The 21,485-nt window shown below is 46.7% G+C and overlaps 3 non-coding genes and 3 pseudogenes across 3 annotated transcripts; all 6 read left to right on the top strand.

Moving 5' to 3' along the window:
* Nucleotides 1-103: 103 nt before the first annotated feature.
* LOC142695724 (U2 spliceosomal RNA) lies at nucleotides 104-205 on the top strand (annotated as a pseudogene).
* Nucleotides 206-5,766: 5,561 nt separating this feature from the next.
* LOC142695680 (U2 spliceosomal RNA) lies at nucleotides 5,767-5,962 on the top strand. Its single transcript, XR_012863756.1, has one exon. It is a non-coding gene; the product is annotated as a U2 spliceosomal RNA (small nuclear RNA).
* Nucleotides 5,963-12,321: 6,359 nt separating this feature from the next.
* LOC142695721 (U2 spliceosomal RNA) lies at nucleotides 12,322-12,492 on the top strand (annotated as a pseudogene).
* A 1,288-nt stretch (nucleotides 12,493-13,780) lies between these two features.
* LOC142695739 (U2 spliceosomal RNA) lies at nucleotides 13,781-13,850 on the top strand (annotated as a pseudogene).
* A 789-nt stretch (nucleotides 13,851-14,639) lies between these two features.
* Nucleotides 14,640-14,822, top strand: LOC142695699 (U2 spliceosomal RNA). Its single transcript, XR_012863762.1, has one exon. It is a non-coding gene; the product is annotated as a U2 spliceosomal RNA (small nuclear RNA).
* Nucleotides 14,823-16,110: 1,288 nt separating this feature from the next.
* On the top strand, nucleotides 16,111-16,301 carry LOC142695773 (U2 spliceosomal RNA). Its single transcript, XR_012863801.1, has one exon. It is a non-coding gene; the product is annotated as a U2 spliceosomal RNA (small nuclear RNA).
* Nucleotides 16,302-21,485: the final 5,184 nt, after the last annotated feature.

Below are 21,485 nucleotides of genomic sequence, written 5' to 3'. Positions count from 1 at the left end.
TGCAGGGCCCCATGGAATTGCCTAGGAGTAGGCTGAATCAATCGCTGCAAGGGGTGAACAGCAGTATGGGACAGGCTCGGGCAAGGCAAGGGCCGCTCGGGTTATCGCTTCTCGGCCTTTTGGCTAAGATCAAGTGTAGTATCTGTTCTTATCAGTCCTTGTAAGGATAGATAGCTCGGAGAACCACTGGGGGCTATAAACACTAGCTTAGCGATCCAAGAGCGTTCCAGACGAAGCCGGCGACGAACTGCGGAGAAGAACCAGCGAAGACGACGATCCAGAAGGGAGAAGCCGCCATCGGGGAAGAAGCTCCGGGAGATCGCTGCCGGGAAGAAGAAGGAGAACTGCGACAGAGACCTTCGGAGAAGAGCCGCTGCTGAAGGGGATCTTTGAAGAAGCTCGGCCGCAGAAGAAGCTCGACGAGGAACCGCTGCGGAAGAAATTTCGTGGAAGAACCTCGGCCAGCAAGGAGAAGATTTGCATAGCTCCGCCCCCTTCGGGAAAGAGCTATCGAAGATCCTCCCCAAGCGACAGGAACAGCTGGAAGAAGCCATGGCCTCAACCAGCAACCCTGCCACCCAGAAGAAGAAGGCTGATGGACCAGGTGAGCCGGCCCAGGCCAGGACATCTCCTCCTGAAGCCTCCTCAGGCGAACAGGCCACCAGGAAGCCGAACCAGGCTGCTCCAACCCTGGAGCCCTGGATGAAGCAGACGGTGGCCCTGAAGCTGAAGGAGGTGGACGGGAGAGTGCCGGACATGACGGAAGAAGTGTTCTGCCAGAAGATGCTCCTGGACCAGGGCTTCGCTAAGCCGGAGACCATCAGCATCCAGGCCTTCATGACCGGGATGTTCTTCGTGACCTTCGCTTCGATCAACATCTGCAGAAGGTACTGGGAGATGGTGAAAGCGGCGAGGCCTGAATCCCCTTTCTCTCGCTTTGTGGGCAACTGCCCTGTCCAAAGAGAGGAAAGGCGGGTGACGGTCTCAATGCGGAACCCACACACCCCCGGCAAAGACATCACCACGCTCCTGAAGCGGTTCTGCACAGTGGTGAGGGAACCCACCCACATCCTGAACGGACTCGGCTTCTGGACTGGCAAGTGGTCGGTAATCGTCCGACTGAACAAGGATTCGAGCGCGGAAGACGGCCTCCAGCACCTGCCCCAGTCATTCTCGCTGGGCAACTCCTACGGCCTCATCTACTACCCGGACATGCCGCAGATCTGCAGGAGATGCAGCAAGAAGGGTCATTCGGTGAAGGACTGCAAGGAGGACGCCTGCAAGAACTGCCGGGTAACAGGACACGAGACCAAAGACTGCCCGAAACGGACAATGTGCAACCTCTGCGGACAAGCAGCCCACTCTTACAAGGACTGCCCGAAGAGGGATCGATCCTGGGCAACTGTAGCAGCGAAAGCTCCAGCCAGAGGGAACCCCGCCCCAGCCAGAGCTCCAGCGGCACAGAAGACCGGGAAAAAGAAGGATGGTAAGAAGACGACAGTCCCTCCCCCCCCTCTCCCGGCCCTCCCTCGCCCTACCCTTCCCACCCTCCCTCGCCCGGCCCTCCCCACCCCCCCGTCCCCAACCCCTGTCACCCCCACTGAGGCTCTCACCTTCTCCTACCCACCCATCTCAGTGGTCCTGTCACCTGCACCTCTCCCAACCCAGCCTCCCTTCTCCCCAGCTCCAGCAGCACTAACATCTTCCCCTCCAGCTGCTGGAGTCCTCTCCCTGGAGGATTTTCCCCCTCTTGTCTCCTCAGGTGCCATCCAGAGGAAGAGAAAGGTGAGGGACAGCCCAGCTGCTGAGTCCTCAAAGAGACAAGTCGTGGAAATCTGCGAAGATTCCCTTGCGCAGCAGGAGGAAATGGAGCAGATGGTGGAGGAACTCGTGTCTGAACCTGAGGTCATCGACTTCACAACAGACATCCAGGTGGCTACAATCCTGGAACAATTTTTGTCAGAGGGCCTGCTGGATCTTTCGGACCCGCCAGGCGAGGAGGATCCGCCCGACCGGACTGGTAACTAAGGTGTATCGTTTGCACTAACCTTCTTTATTCTCCCCCATGGCTGCTAAACTTAACATCTTTGGCCTCAATGTGAGGAGTGTTAGAGATAGGACTAGATGTCAGATGGTGCTAACTTTTCTTTCCAAGCAGTCGAGTGATGTATTTATGCTGCAGGAATGTACTCTCCCCTCTTCCAGGTCATACCATCATCTGGCCAGGCAGTGGACCCATGGCCCGTCCTACTGGTCTGGTGGGGGCGACTGTAAGTCTGCAGGGGTTGCCATCCTGATTAGGGGAAGCGTATTTACTGTTGACTCTGTCCAGGAGCTCGTCTGCGGCCGCTTGTTGGTCGTAGACGGTTCCTGGGCGGGAGAGCCGATTAGGCTCATCAACGTGTACGCTCCCCCTATGAAGGCTGAGCGCCTGGAACTATTCCAGACCCTGCGGACCCAGCTCGCCACCACTAGGGCAGTGGTGATGGCCGGGGACTTCAACTGCCCCATCGAAGAGGATGGACGAAGTTCCGGCACTTCAATCAAGCTGGATGTCAGTTCCAAACTGCTTATCGAGATGGTAACCGAAGCATCCTTGCAGGACGTTGTGGGCTCCATGGGGATCGGCTCTGTGAACTATTCATGGAGCCGACCCGACGGCTCACTTCGTTCTCGGATTGACTTTGTGTTCACCTCCCGGGCAGTCAAGCAGCATGGGCACTCCATGATCCCCTGCTTCTTCTCTGACCACAGGGCCATTCTCTTCCAGGGTGCCATCGGCCACGGTTTTCCTCCCGGCCCTGGCTCCTGGAAGCTGAACTGTGCCCTGCTGGAAAGAGAGGAGGTACTGGCGGAGCTTAGAGACGCCTATATTGTTTGGAGGAATGATAAAGTTTTCTTTGACAAAACCTGTGACTGGTGGGAATATGTTAAAGTTGAATTTCGTTGTTTCTTTCAGGCAAAAAGTCGCCAACAGGCGTGTGAGAGGAAGAGAGACTTCAGAGAGATGCAGCGTCAGCTGCGATCCCTGCAAGACCTCCTTCAATGCGGCTGGGATGTCAGGAAGGAGCTGGAGGAAGCCAAAAAGGGCCTGAAAAGGCACTTTGAGGAGGAATCCAAGCGAATTGTCTTTCGTTCCAAGGTGGAGAACCTGGAGAAGGGTGAGAAATGTAACTCGTTCTTTTTCAGGAAACTCCATGCCGGCCACACGCCCCTGAAGGAACTCCGAGATGAGACCGGAAACATGCATTCTGGGAAGAAGGAGGTGATGGGAGTCGTCACAGACTACTACCGAAGCCTCTACTCCCGGAAAACCACTGACCCCGAAGCCGCCGATAAATTCCTGTCAGGTATCACTAATCATCTTGACCCTGCAGGTACGGAGGCTATGGATGTACCCCTGACGGTGGAGGAACTGCTCTCTGCCGCTAAATCCTTCAGACCCGGCAGGACCCCGGGCAGTGATGGTCTCCCAGCAGAGCTCTATGTAGCGCTGGGGGACTTGATCTGTCCGGACCTGCTGGAGCTCTATGAGGAGATGGTGGTGGAGGGTAGAATGCCACCGTCCTTGAGAGAAGGCATGATCACGATCTTGTATAAGCGGAAGGGGGAGAGATGTGACCTGAAAAACTGGCGTCCCATCTCTCTCCTGAACGTGGACTACAAGATCCTCGCCAAAGTATTGACCAACAGACTGAAGGTTGTCATCGGACAGATCATCGGATCGGACCAAACCTGCGGCATTCCTGGCCGTAGGGTGGCCGACAGTCTTGCCCTGGTGAGGGACACGGTGCATTACATGCAAAGCCGCCGTACACACGCGGCCCTGGTCAGTCTGGATCAGGAGAAGGCTTTTGACCGGGTCTCTCACGAATTCATGGGTAAGGCTCTGCGTAGGCTGCGGCTTGGCAGGTTGTTCTGTTTGTATGTTAACCTGATGTATTGCGACATTTACAGCTCGGTGCTGGTGAACGGCTGGAAGACTGACCCCTTTCCTGTATCGTCGGGGGTTAGACAAGGCTGTCCTCTTTCACCTCTCCTTTTTGTTTGTGTTATAGAGCTCTTCGCAGAGGCTATCCGGCAGAATGGAGAGATCAGAGGGATCACCGCACCAGGTCCAGGACACTTCGAGGTCAAATGCTCGCTGTACATGGACGACGTGACCGTCTTCTGCGCTGACCAGAGTTCGGTGACTGCACTCGTCCAGACCTGTGAGGAGTTCGGACGCGCTTCAGGGGCAAAAGTCAACTGCGGGAAGTCGGAAGCCATGCTCTTCGGAAAGTGGTACCTGCCTTCTCCTGCCTCCTTCCCGTTTACTATCAAGCCGGACTTCATCAAAATTCTGGGAGTCTGGTTCGGTAAGGAAGGTGCAGCCCTAAAGTCGTGGGAAGAACGCTTGGCCAAAGTCAACCAAAGGATCGGACTGTGGAGCCTCAGACAACTCACTATTGAGGGCAAAGCAATGGTCCTGCGTAACGAAGTCTTGCCTGTGCTACAATACACTGCACAGGCATGGCCCCCTCTTGCCACCGTCTCGAGGGCCATTACCAGGACTGTGTTTCGCTTCATCTGGGGCTCGAAAATGGACAGAGTAAAGCGGACTGTTATGTACAAGGAGCCCCGCAAAGGTGGGAAGGGTATACCCGACATTCCCACTCTGCTGCGGATCGCTTTTGTATGTGACTGTGTTCGTAGGACTCTGAGGACAGCAAACGGCTCTGCGGGCAAGGCCATGTCCCGCTACTTCCTCCTTCCCCTCTGGCGAGGTTTTGGCTGGGACAAGTGGGACAGCTCCTTCCCTTACAACTGGCACGCTCCCTGGTTCTACGGAGATGTCGTCCGGTTTGTGAGGGAGCATCAACTGGAGGGTCTTAAGCCCGACTTGTGGAAACCTAAGACGATCCACAAGCACATCAGAGCAAAGGACTCACTGGAGTTTGTTCCAGGGCTTCATGCCGACACGTTGGAGACTGTTTGGACTAACGTGTCATCTGGCAGGTTGACCAACGGGCACAAGGACATTTCATGGATGGCCATCCAGGGAGGACTGCCTCTTAGGTCATTCATGCATGCCCGCAACCTGTGCAAGACCCGGTACTGCCCCAGGTGCCCCTTCACGGAGGAAACATCTTTGCACATTTTCTGGCAGTGCCCCTTTGCACAGGGTCTGTTGAAAGCCTTGGAACACGAACTCAAGGACTCAGTTCCCAGGAACAGACTGTCGTACCGCTCGGTACTTTATGGACTATTTCCTGGGAATACCACGGATGGAGCAATCCAGGAAGCCTGGCGCCTTATGAACTGTTTTAAGGACGCTATATGGTTCGCCAGGAATCGTCTGATTTTGCGGAGAGAGAGTGTGTCCGTCCAGGACTGCCGCAGGCTGATCCACAGCCTGCTCAGAGACTATTCCACCTGGGACAGCCCGGACGTCGATGAGGAAGAGGACTGATACTCCCCTTCCCCCCACTCTCCCTTCTTGTGTGTTGTCTTTCAATAAAGCTTCGGGCCTGTGATTTCCCCCTTCCCTATCCCCTCCTACCCACTCCCCTATCCCATCACTTGTCTGTAATGCTTTGTTGTTTGGCGTTAGTGAATGCAAGAATGTTAGTGTAGCATGTGGTGTAATGTATAGCATAGGCTAGCCTGTACTGTGTATTATACTGTCATGTTATGTTTGACGACTGTTATTATTTATTATTTGCTGCTTCATGGCTTGCGCTGCGTCGCAGTAATGTTTGTATGATGACGATTGATTGTCAATAAAGCAATTTTCAATCAAAAAAAAAAAAAAAAAAAAAAAAAAAAATCTGTTCTTATCAGTTTAATATCTGATACGTCCCCTATCTGGGGACCATATATTAAATGGATTTTTAGAACAGGGAGATGGAAATAGAGCTTGCTCTGTCCACTCCACGCATTGACCTGGTATTGCAGTATTTCCAGGACCGGTGCACCCTTCCCTTATGTGTTGACTAAAATCAGATTCCAAAAGTGCTATTTGTGTTTGCTATTGTTTTTGTCTTTCTGATGGGATCTCCCCTTTTAATCCCATTATTTCAACACCTGTTGGACAATGCATTTGTACAGTCATGTGTGATAATGAGCTCATTTATTAAATGCAATTAATGAATACATTGCCACCTCTTGTTGTGTGTGTGTGTGTGTGTGTGTGTGTCTTCTGTGTTTCTGTGTTTCCGGCATTTCACATTGGAACAGCTCATTCACCTTCCTTGTCTTCTCTCCGCCCTCCCTCCTAGGTAAGTTAAAGAGCTGCACCTGAGCCAGCCACTGATTGATGCAGCACCACAGTCAAATAGTGGAGTGGAGTGGAGTAGGGGAACAGCAAACAGCCATTAAAGCAGCCAGCCGCCTACCCGCCACAATGGACCTACCTGTGTACACTAGATGGATGTGATGGAATGTACTGTCGTCCCTACATTTCAAGAAGAAGTAAGAATTGCAGTTGCAACAAACCCTTGCTTGCCTACAAAGAGAGCAGCAATTTGGATTTGTTACTTTGTTACCTGGAAGAATAACAAACTGTGCAAGGATGGAGGTTGTAGGAGCAAGGAGAAGTTGTCTGTAAAGTTGGTGGATGCTTATTTTCCATTTTGCAGTCCCTTGTCTCCCTCTTGTGGCCTCCTGGAGGCAAATAAATGTGCAAAAAAAAGACAGCCTGGCGGCCGGCTGTTGCAGTGTTGCCCTCTCAGGCAACACTGAGTGACTGACTGAGCCTCACCGTCTTATATAAAGTTCAGACGGAACTTTGCACGTGTCATAGTGGAGCCCTCAGGATTCCAGAGCCAGCTTTCTGACATCATAATGGGGCCTCAGAGATAGATAAAAGCCTGGGCCCAGGCAGTGTTGGTCAGTGCTGCTCAGCAGGCAGCACTGGACTGGATTAAAGCTGATACAAGGTGTGAAGGAACAAGGGGTGGCTGTGGGCATGCACTTGCTGCCGCTGCCAGTGTTTATCTGCATGGCAGGAGGGCATTTGGGCGTTGCCAGGAAGGCGTTTTTATGTAGATTCCTCCTCTTTCAGCACTGCATTGTGGTGCAAGCAAAAGAAGCAAATCCTGTGTAGCTTCCTCTCCGGCCTTTATTCACCTCCCTCCCGCTTAGTAGCTGTAAATGTGTGTGAGCCTGCAGGGCCCCATGGAATTGCCTAGGAGTAGGCTGAATCAATCGCTGCAAGGGGTGAACAGCAGTATGGGACAGGCTCGGGCAAGGCAAGGGCCGCTCGGGTTATCGTTTCTCGGCCTTTTGGCTCAGATCAGGTTTATTGCCTGGTCTGGGCCGGGGGTTCGGTCTTTCGTGGAGTCCTATCCGACGTTTTTGGGAGCGATCATCGTGCCGTTGGGCATTCCATTTCAAGATGGCAGCTGTGCGTAACACTATCCGTTTCGTGGTGAATGAGCAGAGGAGAGACGAAGTTGATACTGGACATATCATTGAGAACATCCTTCTGGACCTGGCTGGAGTTAAGTTGGTAGAGGTATTCTGTATCCAAGCTTTCAGCAATATTGCTACATATGATGTATCCTTTTTTGAGGCCGCCTACTGTTTAAACGTTTTTCAGTTGCTAAAGGAAAAACACATGCATGAGGCATTAACATCCATTGAAGTGCAACCTCTTTTTTCTACAGTGGAGAAATGTATAACAATTCATATGTATAACCCATTTTTGGATAGAAGGCTGGTCAGGGCTTTTTTAGCTCATTACTGTACCCATGTTAGAGGTGGTGTGGAGCAGAAGAACCTATGGGGAGTCTTTAATGGTGATATCAAGTACTGGGTCAGGCTGAAACCTGACTCCAGCTGTATTGGAGGAGTGATGAATCCTCCTGCTAATTTTTCCATTGGTGGGAATAAGGGATATCTGTACTACCAAGATATGCCATGCTTTTGTAGATCATGTTTTTCCTACGGGCATACCAAAGATGCATGCAAAGGCAAAGTTTGCAGAAATTGCAAGGAAACAGGACATGAGGCTAGTGCATGTATTTCCCCATCCAGGTGTGATATTTGTGGTTTGCCTGGTCATACCTGTAGGAAATGTCCAAAGGTGTTTCCTTTCTTAGGACAAGAGAGAAGAACATGGGGCAGACAGGTGAGAACAACAAGTTCCCTTGCTGCCTCTTCTGAGGTAATTTCAGAGCCAGCTGGCAATGTTTCTGTGGCTGCTTCTCAGGACCCTGGGAAAGCTGGATTAGGAGAGGTTCTAACCTCACATACTGACAGCATGGAGTTGGGTGTGGTCCCTCCTGCAGAGCCAACTGTTGATGAGACACCTGGGGTTATACCTATGGAAGGTAAAGACACAGCGCCACCTAGTGGGTGTGCATACCCTGATAACGGTGCAAGTATGCAAATTTTGTCCTTTTCTAGCCCAGAGTCAAAAATGGACGATTCAGCAAAAGTGGAGTGGTCAATATCGGAGGAGGACGAGAAGGAGGCCAGGATGCCTAGTGCCACTAGTGCGGAAATCTTCCATAAAGTTGTCTCAAAAAGGGGGAAGTCTGGAAAGGCGGTGAAGAGACTTAAGATAGGCTTATTGGAAGATTCTGCTCATGCAAATCCTTTTTCTTTGCTGGATAGTGACTCCAGTTCTAGCCCTAAGTCATCTGAGGTGGCCTCAGAAGTACCCAGCTCTCCTGGGGAAGGTTTCCTCAGTGAAGTCAATGTGGCAAATTTGGAAAGAGCGATGTATTTCCCTGGGACGTGATATGTTCTGGTTTTTTCCATGGTTTTCCATTGCACTAACAATACTATGCCCGCATGTCTTTGAGATTAAAAATTGTCTCACAAAATGTACGGGTGTTCTCCTCTGCTCACAAGCGTGCTGCAGTCCTGGACTTTTTGGCCTCTAAGGGCAGTGACATTGTTTGCGTACAAGAATGTGGTTTGTCAAAAATGCCTAGGAAAGAAGAATGGAAGTTTGGGGAAGCAATTTGGTCTTTTTCTTCCACAAATAGGAATGATGGAATTGGTATTCTTTTTAAAAATAATGAGTTTGTCATCAAACAGACTCAAATTATACAGGAAGGAAGATGTGTCTGTGTGTTACTATCCTATAAGGGGTGGCAGTTTAGGCTAATTAATATCTATGGCCATGCTGTGAAAACTGATAGGTTGGCACTTTTTGATTCTTTAAAATTTTTTCTTCATGGTAAAGTTCCTGTAATTATTGTTGGTGACATTAACTGTATCCTGGAGAAGCAGGCCCGAGCTGGGTCCACAGAGTCTAATGTGGATGTCACTGGAGTTTTGTGGAATAAAATTTTGCAGGACTTTGCTTTGCAGGACGCTGTCACCAGGAAACCAGGTCCATTTACTTACCATGCCGATGACGGAAGAACAGATTCTCGTCTGGACTTTTTCTTTTTTTCTATTTCAGCAATGAAATGTGTAGATTATGCGCAGGAGAGAGTGTGGTTTTCAGATCACGAGTGTTTGTTGGGGGTTTTTGTTATAAATAATTTCTTTTATGGTAGAGGGGTATGGAAGATGAATGTTAGTTTTCTGAGTGATGAAAGGGTGAAAACTAGGTTTGGGAAAAAATATGGGTTTTGGGTTAGGAAGAAAAGTTCTTTCTCTAATGTGTGTGAATGGTGGGTATGGGTGAAAAAAAAGATTGGTGGTTTCTTTAGACAGATAGGGTATAGAAGAGCGAGAAGGAAAAGATTAGAATATTCACGCTTTAATATGCGGATGACGTTCCTTCAACAATGTAAAAATTTGGGTATGGATGTAAGACACGATTTGGAAAAAACAAAAAAAGATATTAAGGAGTGGTTCCGAGAGAAAGGGAAAGAAATAATATTTAGATCTAAGGTGGAGGTTAGAGATAATCACGAGAAGTGCACTAGATTTTTCTTTAAAAAAATGTGTGGTGGGAAAAGTGGAATGAATGTGTTATTGGATAAGGATGATAAAGAGGTGTTTGGTAAGGATGTGATTGATGTGGTGTCTGATTTTTATAAACAACTGTATGATTTGAAGAAGTGTGATCTGGGTGATGATGAGGAGTTTTTGGATATTGTGGGTAATTTTGTTCCTGAAAGTGAATATGAGTCTTTGCTTGGTGAGATTATGGATGGTGAAGTAAAGGATGTGGTGGGAAGTATGGCTAAAAATAAGTCTCCAGGGATCGATGGAATACCAGCTGAGTTCTATGGGAAATATTGGGATATAATTGGGAAGGATGTTATAGATGTTATGAGAGTGTTGTTTTCTGGGATGAATATGTGTGATGTGATGAAGAAGGGTATGGTAGTTTTGTTGCATAAAAAAGGAGATAAGAGACGGTTAGAAAACTGGCGACCAATTACTTTGCTTAATACGGATTATAAAATTTTTGCCAAGCTGATTGCGAATCGTATGAGGAATGTTATTGGGTGTGTGATTGATGAGGATCAGGTATGTGCGGTACCGAAAAGGAAATTGCATGAGAATGTGGCGTTGGTGCGGGACATGCTTGAGGATTGTAAGGGTCGGAATAAGAAGGTGATTGTGTGTGCGTTAGATTTTGAGAAAGCGTTTGATCGTGTGGCGCATGTGTTTTTGTTCAAAGTGTTAGAGAGAATGGGTTTTCCGGTTCAGTTTGTGAGTTTGTTGAAGAAATTATACGCGAATGCAAAGAGTTGTGTGCAGGTGAATGGGTTTTTTTCAGAATCATTTAGTATTATGTCTGGTGTGCGACAGGGTTGTCCGTTGTCTCCCATCCTTTTTATTTGTGCGATTGAACCATTGTTGCAAATGATTAGAAATGATAAGGTTGTGAAAGGTTTGGTGGTGCCCGGGTGTGATGGAAAGCGTGTGAAAGCTTTGGGATATATGGATGATATTTGTGTATTGTGTGATTCAGTGTATGATATGTCCAGAGTGAAGTTGATTGTAAATATGTTTTGTATTGCGTCTGCTTTTAAAATAAATTGGGGTAAGAGCAAATTTAAATTTTTCTTCAGTAATGAACGGGTGAGTGATCCTGATATGGAACAGGTGAATGGTGTGAAAATTTTGGGTATTGTGTTTGATGATGAGTTGAAAGGGAGAGAAAGTTGGGATGAGTTAGGTGGTAGGATTGTGAGAAAGTTGGAAATGTGGAGAATGAGGGATCTTTCTTTTTCGGGGAAGGTTTTAATTGTCAAAAGCATTATTCTACCTATGATTTTATATGTTGCTTTGGTTTTTCCTCCTGCTGTTGCTATGTTAAAAAAAGTGAATAGAGTTTTGTTCCTTTTTTTATGGGGGAGCGGGATTGAGAAGGCAAGGAGAGAAATTCTAATGAAAAGCAGACGTAATGGAGGCTTGGATTTCCCAAATTTGGAGATTTTCATTGGAATTAATTGTGTACGTTTTTTTGTTGAGCTTTTATTTAAAGAATCCAAGGCTTCTAGAATGTCGAAGTATTTAGCTGGAACGGTGATTCAGCGTTTAAGGTGGGAAAAACGGAATTTATGTAAACCAATTGCTTTTCAGTGCACAGGGTGGTATTTGTATGTAGAAAAATTTATCAAAAAATTCCAGCTAGAGGATGTAAGAATGGAGAGATTTCTGAGTGAAAAGAATGTTGTGAGAAGTATGTGTATGAATAATGTGATGTGTTCTGTAAATGGTTTGAATTCGAAGGAGTCTAAGTCTGTGTGGAAGAAGATTGTTACGTATGATGTGTCAAATAAGCAGAAAGATTTGTTATGGATGTCGGTACATGGAGTGTTGCCTGTAAGGAGTGTTCAGAAAAGAAGAGGTTTGGTTGCATCTGAAAGGTGTCCGAGAGAAGGTTGTGGGGATGATGAGGATGTGAGTCATGTGTTTTGGTCGTGTAAGCATGCAAAGGATGTTTGGAAAAAGTTGAGTGGGTTGTGTGAAGAATTGACTGGTTTGAAGGTTTTGACGTATGAAATTGTCTTGTTTGGTTTGTGTAGTTTGGGTAGTGAAAAGGATAGAGTGTTGTGGATTTTTCTGACTTGTGTGAAAGAAGTATTGTGGAATACGAGGAATTTGAATGTGTATAAAAGAGAAGTATTTGAGATGGAGGATGTGGTTAGTATGGTATTGGCTAAATTGTATTTTTATTATAAATGGGATCTAGAAAGAGGTATGGATGCGGAAGGGATATGGCGAATGTTGAAATGGAGGTATTTAGTTTGAGGAATTTGTTTGATTTATCTTGTATTTGATGGAAAAATAAAATAATGAACCAGAGTGATGAGATTTTTTGAAAAATAGAGAGGTGGTTTGAACAACTACAGTTCTCGGTTTTATTCAAAAAAACCTGAATGGTTTAATAAAAAAAAAAAAAAAAAAAAAAAAAAAAAAAAAAAAAAAAAAAAATCTGTTCTTATCAGTTTAATATCTGATACGTCCCCTATCTGGGGACCATATATTAAATGGATTTTTAGAACAGGGAGATGGAAATAGAGCTTGCTCTGTCCACTCCACGCATTGACCTGGTATTGCAGTATTTCCAGGACCGGTGCACCCTTCCCTTATGTGTTGACTAAAATCAGATTCCAAAAGTGCTATTTGTGTTTGCTATTGTTTTTGTCTTTCTGATGGGATCTCCCCTTTTAATCCCATTATTTCAACACCTGTTGGACAATGCATTTGTACAGTCATGTGTGATAATGAGCTCATTTATTAAATGCAATTAATGAATACATTGCCACCTCTTGTTGTGTGTGTGTGTGTGTGTGTGTGTGTCTTCTGTGTTTCTGTGTTTCCGGCATTTCACATTGGAACAGCTCATTCACCTTCCTTGTCTTCTCTCCGCCCTCCCTCCTAGGTAAGTTAAAGAGCTGCACCTGAGCCAGCCACTGATTGATGCAGCACCACAGTCAAATAGTGGAGTGGAGTGGAGTAGGGGAACAGCAAACAGCCATTAAAGCAGCCAGCCGCCTACCCGCCACAATGGACCTACCTGTGTACACTAGATGGATGTGATGGAATGTACTGTCGTCCCTACATTTCAAGAAGAAGTAAGAATTGCAGTTGCAACAAACCCTTGCTTGCCTACAAAGAGAGCAGCAATTTGGATTTGTTACTTTGTTACCTGGAAGAATAACAAACTGTGCAAGGATGGAGGTTGTAGGAGCAAGGAGAAGTTGTCTGTAAAGTTGGTGGATGCTTATTTTCCATTTTGCAGTCCCTTGTCTCCCTCTTGTGGCCTCCTGGAGGCAAATAAATGTGCAAAAAAAAGACAGCCTGGCGGCCGGCTGTTGCAGTGTTGCCCTCTCAGGCAACACTGAGTGACTGACTGAGCCTCACCGTCTTATATAAAGTTCAGACGGAACTTTGCACGTGTCATAGTGGAGCCCTCAGGATTCCAGAGCCAGCTTTCTGACATCATAATGGGGCCTCAGAGATAGATAAAAGCCTGGGCCCAGGCAGTGTTGGTCAGTGCTGCTCAGCAGGCAGCACTGGACTGGATTAAAGCTGATACAAGGTGTGAAGGAACAAGGGGTGGCTGTGGGCATGCACTTGCTGCCGCTGCCAGTGTTTATCTGCATGGCAGGAGGGCATTTGGGCGTTGCCAGGAAGGCGTTTTTATGTAGATTCCTCCTCTTTCAGCACTGCATTGTGGTGCAAGCAAAAGAAGCAAATCCTGTGTAGCTTCCTCTCCGGCCTTTATTCACCTCCCTCCCGCTTAGTAGCTGTAAATGTGTGTGAGCCTGCAGGGCCCCATGGAATTGCCTAGGAGTAGGCTGAATCAATCGCTGCAAGGGGTGAACAGCAGTATGGGACAGGCTCGGGCAAGGCAAGGGCCGCTCGGGTTATCGCTTCTCGGCCTTTTGGCTAAGATCAAGTGTAGTACCTGCTCAAGCTGAGGTTAGTAATCATCCCTGCCGGTGGTACGTGGGCCATCGTAGGGGGATGACAGAACGCCGAGGTGAGGGCAGGGAACCACAACGGTCATCGCTCTGGTGTACGCATTTGGTTTAAAGGTACCATTTGTAGGTGACCAGGCGACCGCCGGATCGAGGTCATTAGGCCGGGTAGTTTGGAAGCCCGAGTTGCTATGTGCCCCAGGGCTGGTGACCCTGGGGTGCCCTAACTCACTGGGGGTGGGATCCCACTGAGTGAAGGCACACTTGCACGCACTCTCTTTCACGCTATATGAGCACACACCTTTATTCTCCCGGCCTTCTGGCTGGGAGATGAGGAATTTTTTTTATACCTGGCGGATGTCCAGGCTGTATCACAGCGCACATCCACTTATTTAATTTTGTTTTTCACTGTGTGTTTGTCACGTTTGTCACAAGGATTTTGGGATGCGGTGCCCTTTTGGGACCCTCCTGAGGTCTAGGGGGAAAATGTGTGGCCTTCTGGTTCCTTTTTCCCCTGCAACCCGGCCTCCCTTCTTCGGAGGGGAGGTGCAACTAGGATGCAGGCTCCTAGGTGGACACTGGGGTGGCAGCCCAGGTAGAAGCCTAGGAGTGTGTTTGGGTCTCCCTAAGCTTCGGCGAGGGGGGACCATCGATCCTTGATCCTCTAGGCCTATGGTTTGGAGGGTCAGGGAATGGTTATGCGGGGCCTCTCTCTTTTAAGAGAAGGGCTGCGATAGACCGCATCCTTGTGCACTTTTTGTGTGGCACCTCTGCACTTTTTATGCACTTGGGTGATAGAAAGCACGACTCGGGCTTTCAATAAAAAAAAAAAAAAAATCTGTTCTTATCAGTTTAATATCTGATACGTCCCCTATCTGGGGACCATATATTAAATGGATTTTTAGAACAGGGAGATGGAAATAGAGCTTGCTCTGTCCACTCCACGCATTGACCTGGTATTGCAGTATTTCCAGGACCGGTGCACCCTTCCCTTATGTGTTGACTAAAATCAGATTCCAAAAGTGCTATTTGTGTTTGCTATTGTTTTTGTCTTTCTGATGGGATCTCCCCTTTTAATCCCATTATTTCAACACCTGTTGGACAATGCATTTGTACAGTCATGTGTGATAATGAGCTCATTTATTAAATGCAATTAATGAATACATTGCCACCTCTTGTTGTGTGTGTGTGTGTGTGTGTGTGTGTCTTCTGTGTTTCTGTGTTTCCGGCATTTCACATTGGAACAGCTCATTCACCTTCCTTGTCTTCTCTCCGCCCTCCCTCCTAGGTAAGTTAAAGAGCTGCACCTGAGCCAGCCACTGATTGATGCAGCACCACAGTCAAATAGTGGAGTGGAGTGGAGTAGGGGAACAGCAAACAGCCATTAAAGCAGCCAGCCGCCTACCCGCCACAATGGACCTACCTGTGTACACTAGATGGATGTGATGGAATGTACTGTCGTCCCTACATTTCAAGAAGAAGTAAGAATTGCAGTTGCAACAAACCCTTGCTTGCCTACAAAGAGAGCAGCAATTTGGATTTGTTACTTTGTTACCTGGAAGAATAACAAACTGTGCAAGGATGGAGGTTGTAGGAGCAAGGAGAAGTTGTCTGTAAAGTTGGTGGATGCTTATTTTCCATTTTGCAGTCCCTTGTCTCCCTCTTGTGGCCTCCTGGAGGCAAATAAATGTGCAAAAAAAAGACAGCCTGGCGGCCGGCTGTTGCAGTGTTGCCCTCTCAGGCAACACTGAGTGACTGACTGAGCCTCACCGTCTTATATAAAGTTCAGACGGAACTTTGCACGTGTCATAGTGGAGCCCTCAGGATTCCAGAGCCAGCTTTCTGACATCATAATGGGGCCTCAGAGATAGATAAAAGCCTGGGCCCAGGCAGTGTTGGTCAGTGCTGCTCAGCAGGCAGCACTGGACTGGATTAAAGCTGATACAAGGTGTGAAGGAACAAGGGGTGGCTGTGGGCATGCACTTGCTGCCGCTGCCAGTGTTTATCTGCATGGCAGGAGGGCATTTGGGCGTTGCCAGGAAGGCGTTTTTATGTAGATTCCTCCTCTTTCAGCACTGCATTGTGGTGCAAGCAAAAGAAGCAAATCCTGTGTAGCTTCCTCTCCGGCCTTTATTCACCTCCCTCCCGCTTAGTAGCTGTAAATGTGTGTGAGCCTGCAGGGCCCCATGGAATTGCCTAGGAGTAGGCTGAATCAATCGCTGCAAGGGGTGAACAGCAGTATGGGACAGGCTCGGGCAAGGCAAGGGCCGCTCGGGTTATCGCTTCTCGGCCTTTTGGCTAAGATCAAGTGTAGTATCTGTTCTTATCAGTTTAATATCTGATACGTCCCCTATCTGGGGACCATATATTAAATGGATTTTTAGAACAGGGAGATGGAAATAGAGCTTGCTCTGTCCACTCCACGCATTGACCTGGTATTGCAGTATTTCCAGGACCGGTGCACCCTTCCCTTATGTGTTGACTAAAATCAGATTCCAAAAGTGCTATTTGTGTTTGCTATTGTTTTTGTCTTTCTGATGGGATCTCCCCTTTTAATCCCATTATTTCAACACCTGTTGGACAATGCATTTGTACAGTCATGTGTGATAATGAGCTCATTTATTAAATGCAATTAATGAATACATTGCCACCTCTTGTTGTGTGTGTGTGTGTGTGTGTGTGTGTGTGTCTTCTGTGTTTCTGTGTTTCCGGCATTTCACATTGGAACAGCTCATTCACCTTCCTTGTCTTCTCTCCGCCCTCCCTCCTAGGTAAGTTAAAGAGCTGCACCTGAGCCAGCCACTGATTGATGCAGCACCACAGTCAAATAGTGGAGTGGAGTGGAGTAGGGGAACAGCAAACAGCCATTAAAGCAGCCAGCCGCCTACCCGCCACAATGGACCTACCTGTGTACACTAGATGGATGTGATGGAATGTACTGTCGTCCCTACATTTCAAGAAGAAGTAAGAATTGCAGTTGCAACAAACCCTTGCTTGCCTACAAAGAGAGCAGCAATTTGGATTTGTTACTTTGTTACCTGGAAGAATAACAAACTGTGCAAGGATGGAGGTTGTAGGAGCAAGGAGAAGTTGTCTGTAAAGTTGGTGGATGCTTATTTTCCATTTTGCAGTCCCTTGTCTCCCTCTTGTGGCCTCCTGGAGGCAAATAAATGTGCAAAAAAAAGACAGCCTGGCGGCCGGCTGTTGCAGTGTTGCCCTCTCAGGCAACACTGAGTGACTGACTGAGCCTCACCGTCTTATATAAAGTTCAGACGGAACTTTGCACGTGTCATAGTGGAGCCCTCAGGATTCCAGAGCCAGCTTTCTGACATCATAATGGGGCCTCAGAGATAGATAAAAGCCTGGGCCCAGGCAGTGTTGGTCAGTGCTGCTCAGCAGGCAGCACTGGACTGGATTAAAGCTGATACAAGGTGTGAAGGAACAAGGGGTGGCTGTGGGCATGCACTTGCTGCCGCTGCCAGTGTTTATCTGCATGGCAGGAGGGCATTTGGGCGTTGCCAGGAAGGCGTTTTTATGTAGATTCCTCCTCTTTCAGCACTGCATTGTGGTGCAAGCAAAAGAAGCAAATCCTGTGTAGCTTCCTCTCCGGCCTTTATTCACCTCCCTCCCGCTTAGTAGCTGTAAATGTGTGTGAGCCTGCAGGGCCCCATGGAATTGCCTAGGAGTAGGCTGAATCAATCGCTGCAAGGGGTGAACAGCAGTATGGGACAGGCTCGGGCAAGGCAAGGGCCGCTCGGGTTATCGCTTCTCGGCCTTTTGGCTCAGATCAGGTTTATTGCCTGGTCTGGGCCGGGGGTTCGGTCTTTCGTGGAGTCCTATCCGACGTTTTTGGGAGCGATCATCGTGCCGTTGGGCATTCCATTTCAAGATGGCAGCTGTGCGTAACACTATCCGTTTCGTGGTGAATGAGCAGAGGAGAGACGAAGTTGATACTGGACATATCATTGAGAACATCCTTCTGGACCTGGCTGGAGTTAAGTTGGTAGAGGTATTCTGTATCCAAGCTTTCAGCAATATTGCTACATATGATGTATCCTTTTTTGAGGCCGCCTACTGTTTAAACGTTTTTCAGTTGCTAAAGGAAAAACACATGCATGAGGCATTAACATCCATTGAAGTGCAACCTCTTTTTTCTACAGTGGAGAAATGTATAACAATTCATATGTATAACCCATTTTTGGATAGAAGGCTGGTCAGGGCTTTTTTAGCTCATTACTGTACCCATGTTAGAGGTGGTGTGGAGCAGAAGAACCTATGGGGAGTCTTTAATGGTGATATCAAGTACTGGGTCAGGCTGAAACCTGACTCCAGCTGTATTGGAGGAGTGATGAATCCTCCTGCTAATTTTTCCATTGGTGGGAATAAGGGATATCTGTACTACCAAGATATGCCATGCTTTTGTAGATCATGTTTTTCCTACGGGCATACCAAAGATGCATGCAAAGGCAAAGTTTGCAGAAATTGCAAGGAAACAGGACATGAGGCTAGTGCATGTATTTCCCCATCCAGGTGTGATATTTGTGGTTTGCCTGGTCATACCTGTAGGAAATGTCCAAAGGTGTTTCCTTTCTTAGGACAAGAGAGAAGAACATGGGGCAGACAGGTGAGAACAACAAGTTCCCTTGCTGCCTCTTCTGAGGTAATTTCAGAGCCAGCTGGCAATGTTTCTGTGGCTGCTTCTCAGGACCCTGGGAAAGCTGGATTAGGAGAGGTTCTAACCTCACATACTGACAGCATGGAGTTGGGTGTGGTCCCTCCTGCAGAGCCAACTGTTGATGAGACACCTGGGGTTATACCTATGGAAGGTAAAGACACAGCGCCACCTAGTGGGTGTGCATACCCTGATAACGGTGCAAGTATGCAAATTTTGTCCTTTTCTAGCCCAGAGTCAAAAATGGACGATTCAGCAAAAGTGGAGTGGTCAATATCGGAGGAGGACGAGAAGGAGGCCAGGATGCCTAGTGCCACTAGTGCGGAAATCTTCCATAAAGTTGTCTCAAAAAGGGGGAAGTCTGGAAAGGCGGTGAAGAGACTTAAGATAGGCTTATTGGAAGATTCTGCTCATGCAAATCCTTTTTCTTTGCTGGATAGTGACTCCAGTTCTAGCCCTAAGTCATCTGAGGTGGCCTCAGAAGTACCCAGCTCTCCTGGGGAAGGTTTCCTCAGTGAAGTCAATGTGGCAAATTTGGAAAGAGCGATGTATTTCCCTGGGACGTGATATGTTCTGGTTTTTTCCATGGCTTTCCATTGCACTAACAATACTATGCCCGCATGTCTTTGAGATTAAAAATTGTCTCACAAAATGTACGGGTGTTCTCCTCTGCTCACAAGCGTGCTGCAGTCCTGGACTTTTTGGCCTCTAAGGGCAGTGACATTGTTTGCGTACAAGAATGTGGTTTGTCAAAAATGCCTAGGAAAGAAGAATGGAAGTTTGGGGAAGCAATTTGGTCTTTTTCTTCCACAAATAGGAATGATGGAATTGGTATTCTTTTTAAAAATAATGAGTTTGTCATCAAACAGACTCAAATTATACAGGAAGGAAGATGTGTCTGTGTGTTACTATCCTATAAGGGGTGGCAGTTTAGGCTAATTAATATCTATGGCCATGCTGTGAAAACTGATAGGTTGGCACTTTTTGATTCTTTAAAATTTTTTCTTCATGGTAAAGTTCCTGTAATTATTGTTGGTGACATTAACTGTATCCTGGAGAAGCAGGCCCGAGCTGGGTCCACAGAGTCTAATGTGGATGTCACTGGAGTTTTGTGGAATAAAATTTTGCAGGACTTTGCTTTGCAGGACGCTGTCACCAGGAAACCAGGTCCATTTACTTACCATGCCGATGACGGAAGAACAGATTCTCGTCTGGACTTTTTCTTTTTTTCTATTTCAGCAATGAAATGTGTAGATTATGCGCAGGAGAGAGTGTGGTTTTCAGATCACGAGTGTTTGTTGGGGGTTTTTGTTATAAATAATTTCTTTTATGGTAGAGGGGTATGGAAGATGAATGTTAGTTTTCTGAGTGATGAAAGGGTGAAAACTAGGTTTGGGAAAAAATATGGGTTTTGGGTTAGGAAGAAAAGTTCTTTCTCTAATGTGTGTGAATGGTGGGTATGGGTGAAAAAAAAGATTGGTGGTTTCTTTAGACAGATAGGGTATAGAAGAGCGAGAAGGAAAAGATTAGAATATTCACGCTTTAATATGCGGATGACGTTCCTTCAACAATGTAAAAATTTGGGTATGGATGTAAGACACGATTTGGAAAAAACAAAAAAAGATATTAAGGAGTGGTTCCGAGAGAAAGGGAAAGAAATAATATTTAGATCTAAGGTGGAGGTTAGAGATAATCACGAGAAGTGCACTAGATTTTTCTTTAAAAAAATGTGTGGTGGGAAAAGTGGAATGAATGTGTTATTGGATAAGGATGATAAAGAGGTGTTTGGTAAGGATGTGATTGATGTGGTGTCTGATTTTTATAAACAACTGTATGATTTGAAGAAGTGTGATCTGGGTGATGATGAGGAGTTTTTGGATATTGTGGGTAATTTTGTTCCTGAAAGTGAATATGAGTCTTTGCTTGGTGAGATTATGGATGGTGAAGTAAAGGATGTGGTGGGAAGTATGGCTAAAAATAAGTCTCCAGGGATCGATGGAATACCAGCTGAGTTCTATGGGAAATATTGGGATATAATTGGGAAGGATGTTATAGATGTTATGAGAGTGTTGTTTTCTGGGATGAATATGTGTGATGTGATGAAGAAGGGTATGGTAGTTTTGTTGCATAAAAAAGGAGATAAGAGACGGTTAGAAAACTGGCGACCAATTACTTTGCTTAATACGGATTATAAAATTTTTGCCAAGCTGATTGCGAATCGTATGAGGAATGTTATTGGGTGTGTGATTGATGAGGATCAGGTATGTGCGGTACCGAAAAGGAAATTGCATGAGAATGTGGCGTTGGTGCGGGACATGCTTGAGGATTGTAAGGGTCGGAATAAGAAGGTGATTGTGTGTGCGTTAGATTTTGAGAAAGCGTTTGATCGTGTGGCGCATGTGTTTTTGTTCAAAGTGTTAGAGAGAATGGGTTTTCCGGTTCAGTTTGTGAGTTTGTTGAAGAAATTATACGCGAATGCAAAGAGTTGTGTGCAGGTGAATGGGTTTTTTTCAGAATCATTTAGTATTATGTCTGGTGTGCGACAGGGTTGTCCGTTGTCTCCCATCCTTTTTATTTGTGCGATTGAACCATTGTTGCAAATGATTAGAAATGATAAGGTTGTGAAAGGTTTGGTGGTGCCCGGGTGTGATGGAAAGCGTGTGAAAGCTTTGGGATATATGGATGATATTTGTGTATTGTGTGATTCAGTGTATGATATGTCCAGAGTGAAGTTGATTGTAAATATGTTTTGTATTGCGTCTGCTTTTAAAATAAATTGGGGTAAGAGCAAATTTAAATTTTTCTTCAGTAATGAACGGGTGAGTGATCCTGATATGGAACAGGTGAATGGTGTGAAAATTTTGGGTATTGTGTTTGATGATGAGTTGAAAGGGAGAGAAAGTTGGGATGAGTTAGGTGGTAGGATTGTGAGAAAGTTGGAAATGTGGAGAATGAGGGATCTTTCTTTTTCGGGGAAGGTT

The sequence above is a fragment of the Rhinoderma darwinii genome (assembly GCF_050947455.1).
Source record: "Rhinoderma darwinii isolate aRhiDar2 chromosome 5 unlocalized genomic scaffold, aRhiDar2.hap1 SUPER_5_unloc_48, whole genome shotgun sequence".
Classification (NCBI taxonomy): Eukaryota; Metazoa; Chordata; class Amphibia; order Anura; family Rhinodermatidae; genus Rhinoderma; species Rhinoderma darwinii.
The sequence above is the reverse complement of the archived record's forward strand: the minus strand, read 5'-3'. Positions and strand labels throughout refer to the sequence as shown.